The sequence below is a fragment of the Schistocerca cancellata genome, chromosome 6 (assembly GCF_023864275.1).
Source record: "Schistocerca cancellata isolate TAMUIC-IGC-003103 chromosome 6, iqSchCanc2.1, whole genome shotgun sequence".
NCBI lineage: Eukaryota > Metazoa > Arthropoda > Insecta > Orthoptera > Acrididae > Schistocerca > Schistocerca cancellata.
In genome coordinates, this window is record NC_064631.1 from 8,830,064 (window position 1) to 8,847,813 (window position 17,750).

The window sequence follows — 17,750 nt, forward strand, 5'->3', positions numbered from 1 at the left end:
CTCAAGGATGTGGCAAAGAGATGGCCTATTGCGGCAACTGGGGAATGCGTCTCATTGGCCCTATATTTCTGCTGCGACCTATCTGTAGGTTTTGGATGAGGTGGTTATGGCTTTGTTTCCCAAAGAAGATGGGACATTTCCTTCGTAATTTAAGCAGGATGAGGCGCCACCCCATTCTGTTGCCAGTATACGGGAATGTCTCGCCTGCAGTTCCTTGGTTGCTTGACTGGCATCGTGGTCCCGTGGAGTGACCGCCTCATGTTTCTCACCACATTCCACCCTTCAAACATGTATCACATGACCTCCCTCCCATTGAAGAAAAGTGAGCTGAATCCAATGTAGCGGATACCAATATGGCGGTCGATTCTCACAGGTCACAGAAAACTTTCCCCCATAACCTTTGCTTACATCTATAGCCAGCCCGTCCCTGGCTGTTATCATTTTCACGATATTTAGCCCAGTTCCAACTTTTGGGACATCCATTGTAAAAATCTGTACTGGAAGAAAAAAGAAGTCCTTAATAATAAACCATATAGTTAATTTGTTATATCATTTTTAACTGTAGAATTATCGTGTACAACACACTTGAACCACGCCCCATGGCGCACAGACCTTGACTAAAGACATCTGAACTCTCTCTCTCTCCGGACTTGAATTCCTCTTCTTGAGGAAGGTAAGGAGGTGTCTGTTATCGTTAGACATTTTCTCCACTTGGGATGGATTGAAGTATGCTGGGACGTTTGGGAATAACGGACAGTTGTGCGCAGTAAGTACAGATGATTGCCGGTCAGAGACAGGCGGTGGGTTACGCGAGTAACAGCGATGCGTCGGCTGGGGGCCTTTACTTGACTGTCCCTGTAGACGCCTAGGACTGCCAGTCAGCGACTGACAGGGCAAGTGGCTGATGAAGATGGGAGTCCGGCGCGGTATGGAGGAGAATCTTCCAAGTCCTTCTGGTGTCTGGGTGCTTCCCAGCTGGCGGCTGCGGCGTCTTCAGCAGTCCTCGCCCCTTGTTCTTTGCTTGCGTTCTCGACTTGTTCTATCGAGGCAACGACAACTTCGCACTCGAGATAGAGGAGGGCAGGTGTTGTAGGACCTGAGACTGTCCAAGTGGATGGACGCTATCTTCTGCAGCTGCGTCTTGGAGAGGGGGCAAGGAGCTTCCTCCGTGTTGACCTGGGTTGTCTCGCTCTTCGCCGCGACGGTTGTCTGTACGGCTGCGTCTTGTGTTACCACCCCTGTGGCTTCCTGTATTACTACAGGCTCCAGGGAGGCGTCCTTTTTCTGTACTGGGCGCGGCTGGCTGGCCAGTGTAGCACGGATTCTATGCACCAGCTGTCGAGCCTCGGCTAGTTCGGCTCGGAGTGTTGCCCTCTCTTCTCTGCCATTGCGGCTTTGAGGGCAGCACTTTCTTCGTCGGTGGCGGGGCGGTCCCTGGCACACGCCTCGCTGACTGCGTCCGGAGGAACAGCTGCCTCACGGACCACTCTGGGTCCGCCGGAGGCGGTGGGTGGCGACGACGCAGCGGCCGGGGTTGTGTCCGCCTTCTAGGTGGTCTTGCGTCTCCGTCTTGTCTCCTCGCCGCGACTCCAGCTCTTAATGTCAGTGCAGCCTCTGTAATTCGCTGCGCGAACGCCGCCACAGTTGGCGCAGCAGCGTGTGGCGTCCTTCTTCGTACAGTGGCGGGAATCGTGTGCTTGCGCACACCGAAGGCACGCTACTGGATTCCGGCAGTACTTGGCAACATTTCCAAGTTTTTGGCAGCTGTAACACTGCTCCTTCCGCTCCGTCGTCTTCTTGCGTCCCCCATCTTCTGATGCGCCGAGCACGAGGCCGAGCAGTTGCAGCAGGGCGGCAGCTTTGCCTCCCTTCCCGTGTCGTCCATGCGTGCTGCGGAGCGACGGCGTGAGTAGCAAGCGGCCGCTTAAAGTGCAGCGATCCGCTCATCTCCGCTGCCTGAGCGGGGACGTCTGAACAGAGTTTAGTTATTAAGGATAAAAGGGGCGCTGACAGAGACAAAGAGGTGGTTGAGGTTTTCTGCCAATTTCATATGACACAACCAATATTGTGTTACATGATGACTTTCAGTGTGCAGGGTGTCCATGACTGAAATTACAGTTTCAAAACTCTGTAGAAAGAGAACCATCGCTCAGAATGACGTCAAATTCGGACAGCATCATTGGCACAGGGAAAACGTGATGGAAAATTTTCAGAATGAGATTTTCACTCTGCAGTGGAGTGTACGCTGATATGAAACTTCCTTGCATATTAAAACTGTGTGCCAGACCGAGACTCGAACTCGGGACTTTTTCCTTTCGCGGGCAAGTGCTCTACCATCCGAGCTACCCAAGCACAACTCACGCCCCGTCCTCACAGCCTTACTTCTGCCAGTACCTCGTCTCCTACCTTCCAAACTTTAAAGAAGCTCTCCTGCGAACCTTGGTTTGAGCGCTTGCCGGCGAAAGGCAAAGGTCCCGATTTCGAGTCTCGGTCCGGCACACAGTTTTAATCTGCCAGGAAGTTTCATGGAAAATTTTCCAATACAGGGCCGTCTAAGGGTCTCGGCGCAAGAGGCGTCAGCTCCAATTGACAGATGAGTCGCAATACAACGACTGTGGTTTGAATTGCACATTACATCATCCATACTGTTTAGTGTGCATGACAGCGCATGTTCGGTGGTCAGCAGTAGCCATGGCACTATTAGTTAGGTAAGCTCATCCACCACAGCTAGGTCGTTAATTGTCCTGAAGCCAAAAATCGTATAAAAAACAAAATGACAACAATGTTTAATTGTTCTGGGGCCAAAAACTGCATAAAAATCAAAATGACATTGGTTTCGAAATGTCGTGAGACTAGAGCAAGGTATGTTTAATACGCTGCCTACTTTTATCTGCCACAAGTTGAAATCTTGAAACAGCATGTTTCACAACAGATCGGAGTGTTTTTTGCGAGTCACGTTCAGAATACGTTGCGCAATGCACGTCTTAAATTTAGCTGCATTCGCAATTCTAGCACTGAACTCCACATCTCTCACATAAGCCCACAACCAAAAGTCACTTGGATGAAGATCAGGTGATCTGGACGGCCAGGCTGTAGGGAAACGAGGGCCGATAATTCCAGCGTTTCCAAATAGCCTCTGCAGCAGCCCGTTCCACTGGTTGTACAGAGTGGGGCGGGGCGCCATCTTACCCACACATCCACTCTTTTGAAAGCTTGGAGTGACGTCGGTACCCAAAAGATTGTCACTGCGTTTACCAGTGACGGCGCAGGTAACAGGACCCGCAGGACTCGCCTCTTTTAAAAAATAGGGCACTTCGATAAAGGATGCCGTCAACCTGCACCGCTCAGTCATCTTTGCAGAATGCGTGTGTGCAGATTTTCCGTTGCCCATTTTCTGTAGTTCTGCACACTGACATGTCCTCAGAGATGGGAATGGGCTTTATCTGTCAACAGAATGTTCCTTGGCGATTCGCTGTTCACTTCCATGCGAGCAAGAAATTCCAGAGCGAACGTCTGTCTTGCTGGCAGGTCAGCGGGAAGTAACTCCTGAACAAGGGCGATTTTGCACGGATAGGAATGCAGGATGGTTCGTGGGATTTTATGCACCATGCTCACAGTCATGTCCAACCTTCAGGCAATTCCGTGTGTACAGATTGATTGCACACCACCAGTCGACCACTCGTGCAACGTTGTGGCCACATCTTCGATAGACATTAGATCAATTGCTTTCGTCCCTCTGCGACTTCACACTCCAAAAGAACCTGTCTCTTCGAATTTTGTAATCATTTTCTCCAGACTCATGACTTTTTCACGGCCTTCAGTGTCAGGAACTCGTGCATGGCTAGTGGCGCAGTCACCATTCTTGTAAAAGAGCTTTACAAGCAGTGCGTTGTCGTTCATAGGGACAGTCATGTTGGGCATTTCAGGCGCAAACTGACGGTGCTCATTTCCTCGTTGATAACCTACTGCTTATCAGTTATGCCGTAATTGTATAAACGGAGGTGATGGGGCGCCCATTGTTTACCTTTCATCTTACCTGTCCTGATATAGTATTTGTGTTATCTCGCTGTTTAAATGGGTGACTAATGCATGTAAGTTTAGATTTGCCTTTTTAAACACGTCGTCTGCATGGTAGGTGCAGTAGCGAATTACCCAGTACGAACCCATACCAACGCAGCTACCGTGAATTCTGACCTACCACTGACCATCTAGCGCACTTTGGCTCTGCAATTAGGGATGCTTCTGCACGTCGTCACCACTCTCTCTTTGACCTACACACAGCACATGACGCTACCGGGTAACACTACATTCCTTCCCCACTCCATGGATACCGTTTCACGGCCACTTGCTGACCTCTATTAAGAATTTGTTTTATCTATGTTTCTTTCGTGTCCCAACTGCGGTGAACATCACATGTGGAGCAAACTTTCAAAAGGATAAGTCCTGAGTGCCACATTTAGGAATTAGTTATTTTTCACCACTATGAGCACAGGATCTTTACTAACTGACACAGAGCAGGCAAACCAACTTGTGTGCTGCTGGAAACTCCAACTTCTTCACCTGGAATGCTCAAACATGTCTCTTACTACTGTGCGTTAGTGAAGAACAACCAGGCCTATGAGACACCTAGACCTGTCGCACAGGCCAAAGAAAAACACTCACACAACGGTCTCTCGACGGCCGTTTTGCTCAGTCCTTTTCGACTACCCAAGCTGGGAAAGTATCTACAGTGGCGTGCCCAGAATAAATGACAGAGTGATTTCTGCTTCTGCTTACAGCAGTCACCGTAAACAAAGATCTCTACCGAACGCATGTTTCCAGTTGAACTTGCAGCTATCCTCCAGGCCCTGCGAAACACAAAATCTCGGAAGACTACGAGATTCCTAATGTGTTGTGACTCAATGAACTGTTTACAAGCTATTAACCAATGTTACAGACATAAAGTACGCGCATGCGTCCCGCAAGGCCAGATAGCAGACCTTCGCGAAACTGGCAACCGTGTCACATTCACGTGGACTCCAAGCCGTGTGGGTGTCAGAGGAAATCAACTGACCGATGAAAAGACGAAGCAAACGACGACTATGTAACTGCTCGTGTTCGGAACCGCTGCCACTGACATACAACAACTTCTCATTCTAAAAGGATGGGAATAGGGAAGCCAAACCACAACAACACTCATCGAATTACGATCCATTGAGGGAAGCAGAGGGACTTGGAGGACGCCTCAGAGAGGTTCTCCGAAAGAATCAGTCTCGCTAAGCAGACTGCGCACCAGTCACGACAGGTGATTTCACTTTGAAAGGAACGGGCCCACCCCAACATTAACGTGTAGTGTGCCTCACATTGGCCCGTACACGTGTGTTCACCGCTCTGATACTTGTGGGAAGAGTGAGGAAACTGGCCTTCTACTCGCGGACGAAGAAACAGCTGTCAAGTGAAACCTGTATTTCATAAGATTATGCGATTGTTGAAATAAACTATACGCTGAGGTGCCAAAACTCGTGGAATAGAGATATGCACGTATACAGATGGCGGCAGTATGTCTTACACACAGTATAACATGGCAGTGCTTGGCGGAACTGTCATTTGTACTCAGGTGGTTTCTCGCGAAAAGGTTTCCGACGTCATTATGGCCACATTGCTAAGGGACCGGTGGGAGCGGCTGCCGAGTCTGTGACATGGTGCCTCAAACCGAGCGGCCACTCCGCGCGGCCGGAAGTTAACAGGCTTTAAACGCGGAATGGTGGTTGTTTCCATTTCGGAAATCGTTAGCGGATTCAGTATTTCCAGATCCACAATGTCAAGAGTGTGCAGAGAATACCGGATTTAAGGCATTATCTCTCAACATTGACAACTGAGTGGCCGATGGCCTTTACGTCACGTCCGAACCGAGCTGGTAGCGCAGTGTACTCGCATTCGGGAGAACAACGTTTCAAACCCATGCCCGACCATCTTGATTCATGTTTCCCGTGATTTCCCTAAAACGCTTAAGGTAAATGCCGGGATGGTTTCTTCGAAAGAGCGAGGCCGCTTTCCTGCTCCATCCTTCCCTATTTCGAGCTTGTACTCCGTCTCTAAGGGTCAGGTTGTCGACGGGAAGTTAAACACTAATCTCCTCCTCATCCTCCTTAACGACCCCGAGCAGCTGCGTTCGTGTAATATTATCAGTGCTATCAGACAAGCAACACTGCATCAAATAACAGCAGAAATCTATGTGGGAGGTACGACGTACGAACCCGTTAGGACAATGCGGCGAAATTTGGCGTTAGTGGACTGTTGCAGCAGACGACCGACTCGAGTGCCTTTGCCAAGATCACAACATCGCCTGGAGCGTCTCTCCTAGGCTCAGGGCCGCATCGGCTGAACCCTAGAAGACTGAAACCCTCGGCTTGGTCAAATGAGTCCCGATGTCAGTTGGTAAGAGCTGCGCGAAGCCGTGCACCCGAGTTGTCGACAAGGCGCAGTGCAAGCTGGTGGTGGCTCCCTAATGGTGTGGGTTGTGTTTACGTGGCCTGGACCGGGTCCTGCGGTCCATCTCAACCGATAATTGATGGTTATGGTCGGCTAATTGGAGACCATTTGCAGCCATTCGAGGTGTTCATGACGTCAAAGAATGATGAAATTTTTATGGATGACAATGCGACACGTCAGCGGCCACTACTGTTGGCGTTTGGTCTGAAACACATTCTAGACAGTTCGAGCAGATGCTTTGGCCACACAGATCGCCCGACGTGAATGCCATCGAGAGGTCACTTCGAGCACAAAATACTGCACCGGCAACACTTTCGCAACTGTGGACGGCTACAGAGGCGGCGTGGCTAAACATTTCTGCAGGGGACTTCCAGCGACTCGTCGAGTCCCGAGCACGCCGAGCTGCCGCGCTACACGGAGCTAAAGGAGGTCCGGCACGGTGTTAGGGGGTACTCCGTGGCACTCGTCACTCAGCGTATGTCGGCCTTTTTGTACGTCGGCTTAGGAGTCAGCTATGAAACAAGCAGTAGCCTGGAGTGGGCACCAGCCAACCTGTGGTGTCACCGCCAGACACCACACTTGCTAGGTGGTAGCCTTTAAATCGGCTGCGGTCCGTTAGTATACGTCGGACCCGCGTGTCGCCACTATCAGTGATTGCAGACCGAGCGCCGCCACACGGCAGGTCTAGAGACACTTCCTAGCACTCGCCCAGTTGTACAGCCGACTTTGTTAGCGATGGTTCACTGACAAATTACGCTCTCATTTGCCGAGACGATAGTTAGCATAGCCTTCAGCTACATCATTTGCTACGACCTAGCAAGGCGCCATTACCAGTTACTATTGATGCTGTAAAACATGTACCGCCAAGAGCGATGTTCACCAGTTATGGATTAAAGTTAAGTATTCCAGAAGCTACGTACTTTGTTTTACTAGTCTCAATTCCTTTAACTGTTCCAGACCTCACGTCAGCCTGCGTGAGCTAAAACGCGTGCCTTTCGGCTTCCTGTCATAGTGGGTTGGCTGTCTTGCCAATCCACAACACAACTCCCTCCCCCACTTTTCTTCCTTTTTCCCCCTCCCCTTACTTCATCACTACTGCTCGACAGCACACCTGAAAGCCAGCCTTCCTATCATCGCCCTGCACATCACACTGAATAAAACATCTTCATACGTCTGATCTTCTGGAATGGAAGGCAACCATCTGTTTCCTCCAATTCTTTGAGTGGTTTTGAACATCTAGTATTCGATGCGTCCACTGGCCATGCAGTTGCTCCCATCAAGGAATACTTATCATCAAAAAATGGTTCAAATGGCTCTGAGCACTATGGGACATCTGAGGTCATCAGTCCCCTAGAACTACTTAAACCTAACTAACCTAAGGACATCACACACATCCATGCCCAAGGCAGGATTCGAACCTGCGACCGCAGCAGTCGCGCGGTTCCGGAGTACAGCGCCTAGAACCGTATGGCCACCACGGCCGGCATCATACCTATCGTCGTCACCATCATCGTCGTCAACATCATCATTATCATCATCATCATCATCATCATCAACAACAACAACCACAACAACATCATAATCATTGTCTTGAAATGGTGTACTGAAATGTTGACCCACATTGTCAGTGTTTGGGCTGATTAAACGAGAGGTTCTATTGAAGCTGCAACCAAACACTTGTAGCATATTTGGAAGCTTTGAATGATTTTCTTGAACAGAAAGGTGTCGCTCCGAGACTTATTTTACTGTAAATCATGATTACGGTTGTTAAATGGATACAATAATGGTGGAAATTAACGTATGAATCGAGTAACTATGACCTCACTAACAACTAAATATGGTGGAATGACTGTAATAAGATTATCATTGCAGAAAGGGATAAAAAGATTGTTTTAAAACTGTGGTTATACAAGCGGTCAGACCCTGAGAGATGTATATTCTTCAGTGAAAAAGATTTAAGACTGATATTGTCAGTCTTCGTTGTTTTTCGTTTTCTGTTACTATGTATATGCCAGCAATCAATTTCAGGAGGAAATTGGGCAGAGATTTTGTTAATCTACTATACATTACATATTTGTATGTATATCTGTTTGTATATATACTGTTTTGGTGAGCCTGATAAGGCGTTCCCCTTTCGTCCGGTGACCCGCAATCATCACAGATTTCTTCTATAAGTAATGGTATTAATTTAATGTTCTCTTTCTTTAACGTGTTATTGTTTACAAACAAGACAGTTGTTACTGTGGGGCTGAATTGGCAAAGGAAGCAATCTCATTTATTCATATTATAGTTATAACAAGATAATATTTCGTAATAATACTAATGTTCTTTTGGTGGTTATTGCGGATTTGCATTAGACATTTTTTCTTCTGTTATCATCAGGAAACATCAGCTTCAAGAACTAATAAACATATTCGTCTTCTAAACCATATGCTGACATTGCCAAGGACTGACTGCAGCTGTAGAAAGTGTCGAAGTCTTTATTAGCCTCCAGTATAGAAAAAGGGCGATGATACGTAGTCATCAATGAGTGCCACCAGAATAAAGAACAAATGAAATTACTTTCCGTAAATCACGAACACAGAAGTTATTTAAATAAAGTAAAACTGTATAATTACAATACGGGAAGGATAGACGCTACTCATCACATAGAGGAAGTGCTGAGTAGACTTTCCATAGTGTTATTATTTCATGCAGGAATTCCTATCGTTTAAAATTCAATATTATTTTATTTTATTGAGCCGGCCTATGTGACCGAGTGGTTCTAGGTGCTTCAGCCCGGAACCACGAGGCTGCCACGGTCGCAGGTTCGAATCCTGCCTCGGGTATGGATGTGTGTGATGTCCTTAGGTTAGTTAGTTTTAAGTAGTTCTAAGTTCTAGGGGACAGATGACCTCAGATGTTAACTCCCATAGTGCTTAGAGCCATTTGAACCATTTTATTTTATTCAGTGGTGTGATGTGCAAATGGGGGAATCATTTGAACACCCATACTGTCGATTGCTTTAACACTGTAGAAGACAGCGGGGGTGGGGGTGGGGGTTGGAGGGGGGTTGGAATGCAGCTTTGAGGCGTTGCTCCTGTTGTTATTTGTTTTCGTTAAGAATTGATGAGGAATACGAAGTTCTTGTATTCTGCATTACGTAAATTCTGATATAAATATTACCTTTTACTCCAATTTCACTGTATACGTCAACGTTATAGAGTGAATCAGACATGAACACAAAATTGGAAAATTCAAAACTCTCGAGTACAGTAACACGAAAACTAATACACACAGGGAGGGTGGGAAAGATGACACTTTAGATACTCCCAGCGCTAGAAAACACGCCGAGCTGAGGTTCTCGCCAAGTCACGGCTGACAACGTGTCGAATTTTCTGAAGTATCACTGTGCTTACGTTTGTACATGCCGAATTATGTCACCGACTTTTTAAAAATGGAACTATATGCTTACAATTGCCGAATTATTGACATCGTCTTCTTTAATGCGATTATATACACTGATGGGAAAAATTGCTTTTTTCGGATTAATAGAAACATATTGCTTCACCAAGAAGTAGTTGTGCGACATAAACGAAAGCAGGTAGGCGTGTCCGTACCTCTGACTCAGACTTGGCGCCAGTCGCACGAGGGCGACCCGGTGGCGCCACTCTGAGGTTCGCTCTAGATGGCGCTGCCCCGGTCGTGAGCGCCAGTTACCCGGACTTGTTGAGCTGATGATAATGGAGAATACTTTTAAGGCGAGAAAGACGCCATTATCAACAGCTCGCTGAGTTTGAGTGAGGGTGTGCCGTAAGGCTACGAGAAGCTGGATGTTCCTTCTGCGATACTGCAGAAGAACTTGGCAGGAATGTAGCCACTGTAGATGATTGCTGGCAGCGGTGGTCACGAGAATGCACTGTCGCAAGAAGACCGGGCTCCGGTCGGCGACGTGGCACTATCGATAGGGAAAACCATCGTGTTCCGTGTATGGCTCTGGCACACCGTACTTACCGTGCAGCAGTAATTCGAGCAGCAGTTGCCTTCACAGTTTCACAACGAACTGTTACAAGCCGCTACTTCAAAGACAAATGCGAGCCGTGCGCCCTGTAGCGTGCATTTCACCGACCCCAAACCACCACCATTTCACAGTTTAGTGGTGTCAAGCAAGATCTCATTGGTGGGCAATTGTTGTGTTTTCTGATGAAAGCTGGTTCTGCCTCGGTGCCGGTGACGGCCCTGTGTCGGTACGTCTGCTGTGGGCCTGCAACCAGCCTGTCTGCGCGCTGGGCACACTGCTGCACCTGCACCTGGTGTAGTCGTCTGGGATGCGACTTTGTTCGTCGGCAGGAGCACAGTCGTGGTTATCCCACACACCCTGACAGCAAGTTGGTATGCTGGTCTGCCGATTCGACCTATTGTGCTTCCATTCGTGAGCAGCATTCCAGTAGGTTGGCGCTCGCCCTCATATCGCTGCTGTAACCCCACACGATCTTCAGGGTGTCGACACGCTACCTTGGCCTGCTGGATCACGAGACCTGTCTCCAATCGAGCCCATATGGCACATCATCGGGCGACAACTCCAGTCTCATTCGCAGCCAGTCTTAACCATCTCAGTACTGACGGACCAAGAGCAACAGGCATGGAACTTCATCCCACAAACTGACAGCCGGCACGTGTACAAGACAATGCATACACGTTTGCATGCTTGCATTCAACATTATGGTGGCTACACTGGTTAGTGTGCCAACATTTCGCATTGGCGATGGCTTATCTCGTGCGTACATTAGCCTCTGATCTTGCAATCTTAATCACTTAAATATGTTACTTGGACAAATCTATTGCAGAAATTTCATTACTGTACATTAATTATTTTTTGGTGTTGCAATTTTTTTCGGCGATGTAGTTATAACTACCGAATTATGAACCGAATTTTCATTGCAACATTATAAAAATTCAAATGGCTCTGAGCGCTATGGGACTTAACTTCTAAGGTCATCAGTGCCCTAGAACTTAGAACTAATGAAACCTAAGTAACCTAAGGACATCACACACATCCATGCCCGAGGCAGGATTCGAACCTGCGACCGTAGCGGTCGCGCTGTTCCAGACTGTAGCGCCCAGAACCGCTCGGCCAACCGGGTGGCTGCAACAATATACTTACATCAGGGTGTTGGAAAAGAGCCTTCAGAGAGAACTTTGTAAAGTATGTCTGTAGAACTCTAAACGGATCCTAGCCAAGGCTCGACATTCGTTACGTACCAAGAATAATGGACATGTAACCCTTGTGCGCAATTTCTGGTTAAGCCACCTCACAAGGACAATTATAAATTTAAAAATTACATCGTCGCCAGCAGCCCCAGCCCTTCCTAACAATTAAGAACAGACCGAACTGGAAATTATCACTTCAATTAAATTAAGAATTTAATTATGAGAATGCAATTATTTTAAAGACACTAACAAGATGAACAACATTGTATGTCGTATATCAATGAGCTTGTTTAATTAAATTGAATTTTCCTCCCATTTTTGTTCATCACAAGCAAGCAGATTAACTTTAAAAAAATCAGGAAATAGAAAATTAATTTGAAAACTGGTATCAATGAGAAAGATAAAGGACGCAGAGTTTATCTTTTACCTAGCACATTTATTTCATTACTGAATCTGATGCACACCCTATGAATACACTTGACTGGTACCTGAATGAAAAATTTAACTAAATGGCAGAATAGCGCAATTAAAAAAGGAAACACACACAAAAGGGAACTGGAACACAATAATTCAATCATTCCATCTACATACCCACGACAGAAATAGTTCAGAGAGATACCTATCACCTCATGCACTAGCTTGGTAAGAGGTTTATCCGATTCGCAAGGTTTCTATAGTAGATATACGACATGGAATCCGTGCCTGCCGCTTATGAACGGCTGAACTTGAGCACGTGGTAAACTTGATTACGAGTTAACTGTTCAGAAATTAGACATTAAACCAGGCAAAAATGTAAGAAATTTTAATGGTGGAATAGCAGAATGATTTTGCCGTCACGAAATAAAAGTAGCTCGGCAGGTCAGAAACCCTCTCTAGGAGCTACGAACTGTACTCCCCAACCGCTAGCTGCAGAGTGTCCTTTCTCCAGCGAGCTTCGCCTGACTACCGGTGCAACGGAAGCTACCAGAGGGGTAGGCTTCCACCACCAACCTGACAGACAAACCAACCTCAGACTAAAAGGGGTAAACCTCTCTGTGGAGGTACTGGGGTTCTAAGTTGGTCATCCTGTGCTACCCTCCAAACGAGAAACGGACATTACCCTCTCCTAGCAGACGACAACCAACTCAGCATCCCCCACAAAAGCAACCCGAAACCACTCGTGAAAACACTCATTCAGTCTCATTCACGCACACATACGGTAGGGTGAAGGGCAAAACGTAATAAATACAGGTCGTTATTTCCTATGGAACACAAAAAAATCAAACATAATATCATTTAATAAACCTTACTTTGATTGCTCAGTCTTTCTGGGAGAGTTAATAAATTAAACCGCAATCAGCCGGTGAAGAGAATAGGATGCACAGAATCCAGTGAGACAAGCGTCTGTGAAACGACTCCACAGAGAACGCTTCAACTTGATCGATATATTATACGTAGAGTTCGATCAAATACTAACAATTATGGATGAACACGTACACAACATTGGTGTAATATTCTAGAACATTTATTATTTACTTCACAAACCGGCTTTTGGCTGTTACTCCATCATCAGGTACTGAATATATAGGGAGTTAATCTTACCTACTTCGTGCGGCTGCGGTAAAGTGCCAATCGTGTCAATTTCCATTTGTTGCTGCTCTAATTTTAATGCAAAGCAGTGTATTTTATTTCCGATCTTTTGGTTACACATGATGATGTATCTAAAACAGTCCATCCGAAACACGTGGAATGAGGAGATGTACGTATCTGGCTAAGGTGTTGCGGAAAATGTGGCAATTTTTTTGACTTACGCAAAATATCATGCGCAGACCAGTCACATTAATGTGACGAATTATGAAATGCCCGAATAAGCATCTTTTACAGCGAAGACCGCTGCGAGACGTGCAGGAGTCAGTGAGGTCCTGGAAGACACCAGCAGGGGCGTGCGGGCGTGCCGTGCCGGCTTCAGCGCCGCGGCCGCCTGCGCGTGGTTTCTCGATTGGGGATGCATGGTGCCAACAGCCCGGTCGGGACGATCCAGAAGATTGGGTTTTCATTCAGGGAGTTTGGTGGCCGTGGAGTAAGGTAAATTCATCCTGGTGCTCTTCCAATCACGAGGTGCACGGCGATCCGTGAGACATGTTGTGTTGTCTTGCTGGTAGGTGCCATCGTGCCGAGAAAACAAACTACATGTAGGAGCGCAAATACAGGGGTGGTCCATCTGATGTTTCGGATGAGATTATCTCGAAAACTATACATCGGGCAAAAGTAGTAGGTAAGACAAGGCCGGCCGCTGTGGCCGAGCGGTTCTAGGCGCTTCAGTCCGGAACCACGCGGCTGCTACGGTCGCAGGTTCGAATCCTGCCTCGGGCATGGATGTGTGTGATGTCCTTAGGTTAGGTTTAAGTAGTTTCAAGTTCTAGGGGACTGCTGACCTCAGATGTTAAGTCCCATAGTGCTTAGAGCCATTTGAACCATTTTGGTAAGAGAAGTTCATAAGCTCAAAGGGGAACATCAAATGATACTACACGTGACCCCCAGCCCCCGCCCCCCTTGGGTGGGGCGGGGGTGCAACCCCCATTTTTTATTGCAGATTCAGATTCTCCATAAAGATGTAATCAAGTTTTATCTGAAACATTTGTTTAAACCATTGACAGAAGGTGCTGAAGTCGAGAAAAAAGTAAAATTGGGAAGAACTCTGATTTATTTAGAATTGTCGAAGAAAGAGCATCAAATCGATAAAAAATGTGCACCAATTCTTTCGTTACTCCAAATTAAGCTTTTTTGTACAAAATGTACTGTGTCCTACTTTTTGTCTTACCCAGGAACGACGACATGGACGTAGTACAATGATGTTCCCATGGGGTGCTTCATTAGTGTGAGCCCCTTGCCTCTCACATGTTGGGGTGCTTCATTAGCGTGAATCCCCTTGCCTCTCACAATTTTGGGTGCTTAATTAATGAAATTAGCCAAGAAGAAATTGTTCAAAATTATCCCCATTTGCTTCAATGCATAAAGTCAATCGGCTGCGAAAGTTGTCCACAGTTTTTGAGCAGCACATCCCGTGGTATGGCTGCACACGCTCTGCGAACGTTGCTCCATATCGTTTCGAGTTGTGGGCTGCCTTTCATAAACAATATTTTTTTAAACAACCCCACAAGAAAGAATCAGGAGATGTTCGGTCTGCTGTGTGGTGTCACCGCCAGACACCACACTTGCTAGGTGGTAGCCTTTAAATCGGCCGCGGTCCGTTAGTATACGTCGGACCCGCGTGTCGCCACTATCAGTGATTGCAGACCGAGCACCGCCACACGGCAGGTCTAGTCTAGAGAGACTCCCTAGCACTCGCCCCAGTTGGACAGCCGACTTTGCTAGCGATAGTTCACTGTCTACATACGCTCTCATTTGCAGAGACGACAGTTTAGCATAGCCTTCAGCTACGTCATTTGCTACGACCTAGCAAGGCGCCATATTCAGTAATTAGAATGAATTCTGAACAGATAATATTGTGAATCATGTACCATCAAGAGCGACGTTCATCATTAATGCATTAAAGTTAAGTATCAAACTAATTACGTCCGCTTTCTGAATTCTAATTCCTTGTCATGTTCCAGACCTCACGTCAGTATAGTCCTTCCTTCCTCACGCCAGCCTGCGTGAGCTAAAACGCGTCTCCACAAGTAACACGGTGTTGGCTCTTCTGCCAACACTACGTGGTGAACGTGGAGACCACTGAATTGGCCTGCCGTGTCCTATCCACCGACCAGGGTACCGTAAATTTAAAACGTTCCGCACATTTTTAGCGTAATGGGGAGCCGCTCCGTCCTGTTGGAACCACATTCGTTGCCTGGTTTCTAAATCAACATCTTCCATTAGCTCCAACAAGTCGCGATGACGAGGGGGACGGTACATGTATCCATTTCGAGCTCTTTGAGTGCAGTTTCGAATAATGTTTTCGCTTGGATGTCATCTATTTGATCCGCATACAACTGCGCAGCTGCATCGTAATTGTTATGGCATTCACCTAAAATAACATCATATCAAGAATCTCTGTAGGAGGATAGTGAGCCATCGTTCACTAAAGAATAATTTACTTTCGTCCGTTGATGTTTACGGTTCACAATCTGAAAGTGAAGTGACGTCTGATCGCATTGCAGCGACCTTTATACTATGCCATAGTTCGCAGTTTGGCCACGGTAGCGCCACAGTCGGGTGAGTAATGATGTTGTGAAGAGTTCCCTAACGAGATTTTAGTACCATTCCGCTTCCGTTCATCAAAAACTGTGGCGGGTAGGATACATTTAGTAAAGAAAAAAAGCTTAATTTGTCGTAATGAAAGAATTGCTGCACGTTTTGTATCGATTTGGTGCGTCCTTCTCGGATCATTCTAAATAAATCGGAGTTCTTCCCCAACTTTAATTTTTCTAGATTCAAAAACGAGGAGGGCAAGAGATGTAGCCAGGCTATAGGGCGGCAGGCGCAATAAGGAAGCTGTCTTGTGAACCTCAGTTTCCCCCGTCGAATGCTGAAACAGTTTATTGAATCCCAATTTCTTACTGACAAATGACTGTCGTTATACGATTGGAGAAATGCGAGGGTTATTCGTTTATTATCGTCCGATCGGTCGTGAAATGGAAACCATAGTGAAAACAGCTGCATCTTCCAGCAACTTTTATGCATAGTCGCCGCTCAGACTTACACATTTGTCGCAGTATTGTACGAACTTTCCAATGCTCTCGCCACAGGCAGCCGCCTGTGGTTCCCTAGGTCGGTCTGCTTCTCGTCGTCTGTGGCAAATGCAATGAAAATCAGAGGGAGCCAAGTTCGGCCTTCATGGTGGGTGATGAAACATTTCCCATAGAAAATGCTGCGGGAATGCCTTCATCGCCCGTGCAGTGGCGGCCAAGAATTGTCAAGAACGAGGAAATGCATCAGAGACAGGTTTCGCATGATTTCATGCAGGCCATATAATGTTCTCGGCAGGCATCTGCGCTCGGCAGATACAATTTTCTGAGCGTCTTTATGTGCTGACTGAGCGCTCAGAACTGAAAACAGCGACTTGGCGTGATCGACAGGCGTACCACAGACATTGCTCAACGCATCTCCCTGTGGAAAGCTTCATCGGATTCCCACTGGTTTCCATTTCACGACCGATCGGATCGTAATAAACGGACAGCCATCGTAAGAGGTCATGTGGAAAGATGCAGATGTTTATTTCTTCCATACGTAAGAGCTCTCACGGAAAGATTTAGGTGTTTATTTGTCCCATACGTGAGAGCGCTCATGGAAAGATTTAGGTGTTTATTTGTCCCATACGCTATGCGACAAGGGAACGATGGAGAAACAGTCTGAAATTCTTTCTTTGTAGCCCCTGTCAAACAATTAAGTGTGAACTGCAGAAAACTATGTTGATGTGCGAGGACATGTTGAAAAGTGACGCTTTCAAATTTTTTGTGTGAAAACTGTTGAAGCTTGTGGAATAAAGAAAATGTTATCTACATTTTACACCTTCAATCTTCATTTCCCCGTATTTGTATCCCTATGCCACTTGAGGGTTCCGAATTGCAGCGTGTAACATAGCGGTGTGTAACGTTAGTATCGCGATATGTGAGAAATGGGGTGCTGTAATCGAGTTTCGAGTTCGAACACTTGGTCCGCACACAGGAGCACCCTCTCCTTGAGGATGGCAGTGCAAGACCACACACAGTCCGACGACCTGGGTTGATTGATGGTCATCGATCATTCTCCGTGTAGTCCCAGTCTGGCCCAGCCGTTTCCAAAACTTACAGAACATTTTCGAGGACCTCACTTTGATAGTGATGAAGCAGTGCAACAAATGTGAGGTTGTAGTTCCGTCGAGCAAGTCAAACATTCTGCAGTAGCTGTAGCAACAAACCTGTCTGTCGCTAGAAAAAATATGTTCGTCGCCAGGATGGCTATGTTGACAAACAAACTGTGTTTCTCCTGTGGTGTCACCGCCAGACACCACACTTGCTAGGTGGTAGCCTTTAAATCGGCCGCGGTCCGTTAGTATACGTCGGACCCACGTGTCGCCACTGTCAGTGATTGCAGACCGAGCGCCGCCACACGGCAGGTCTAGAGACACTTCC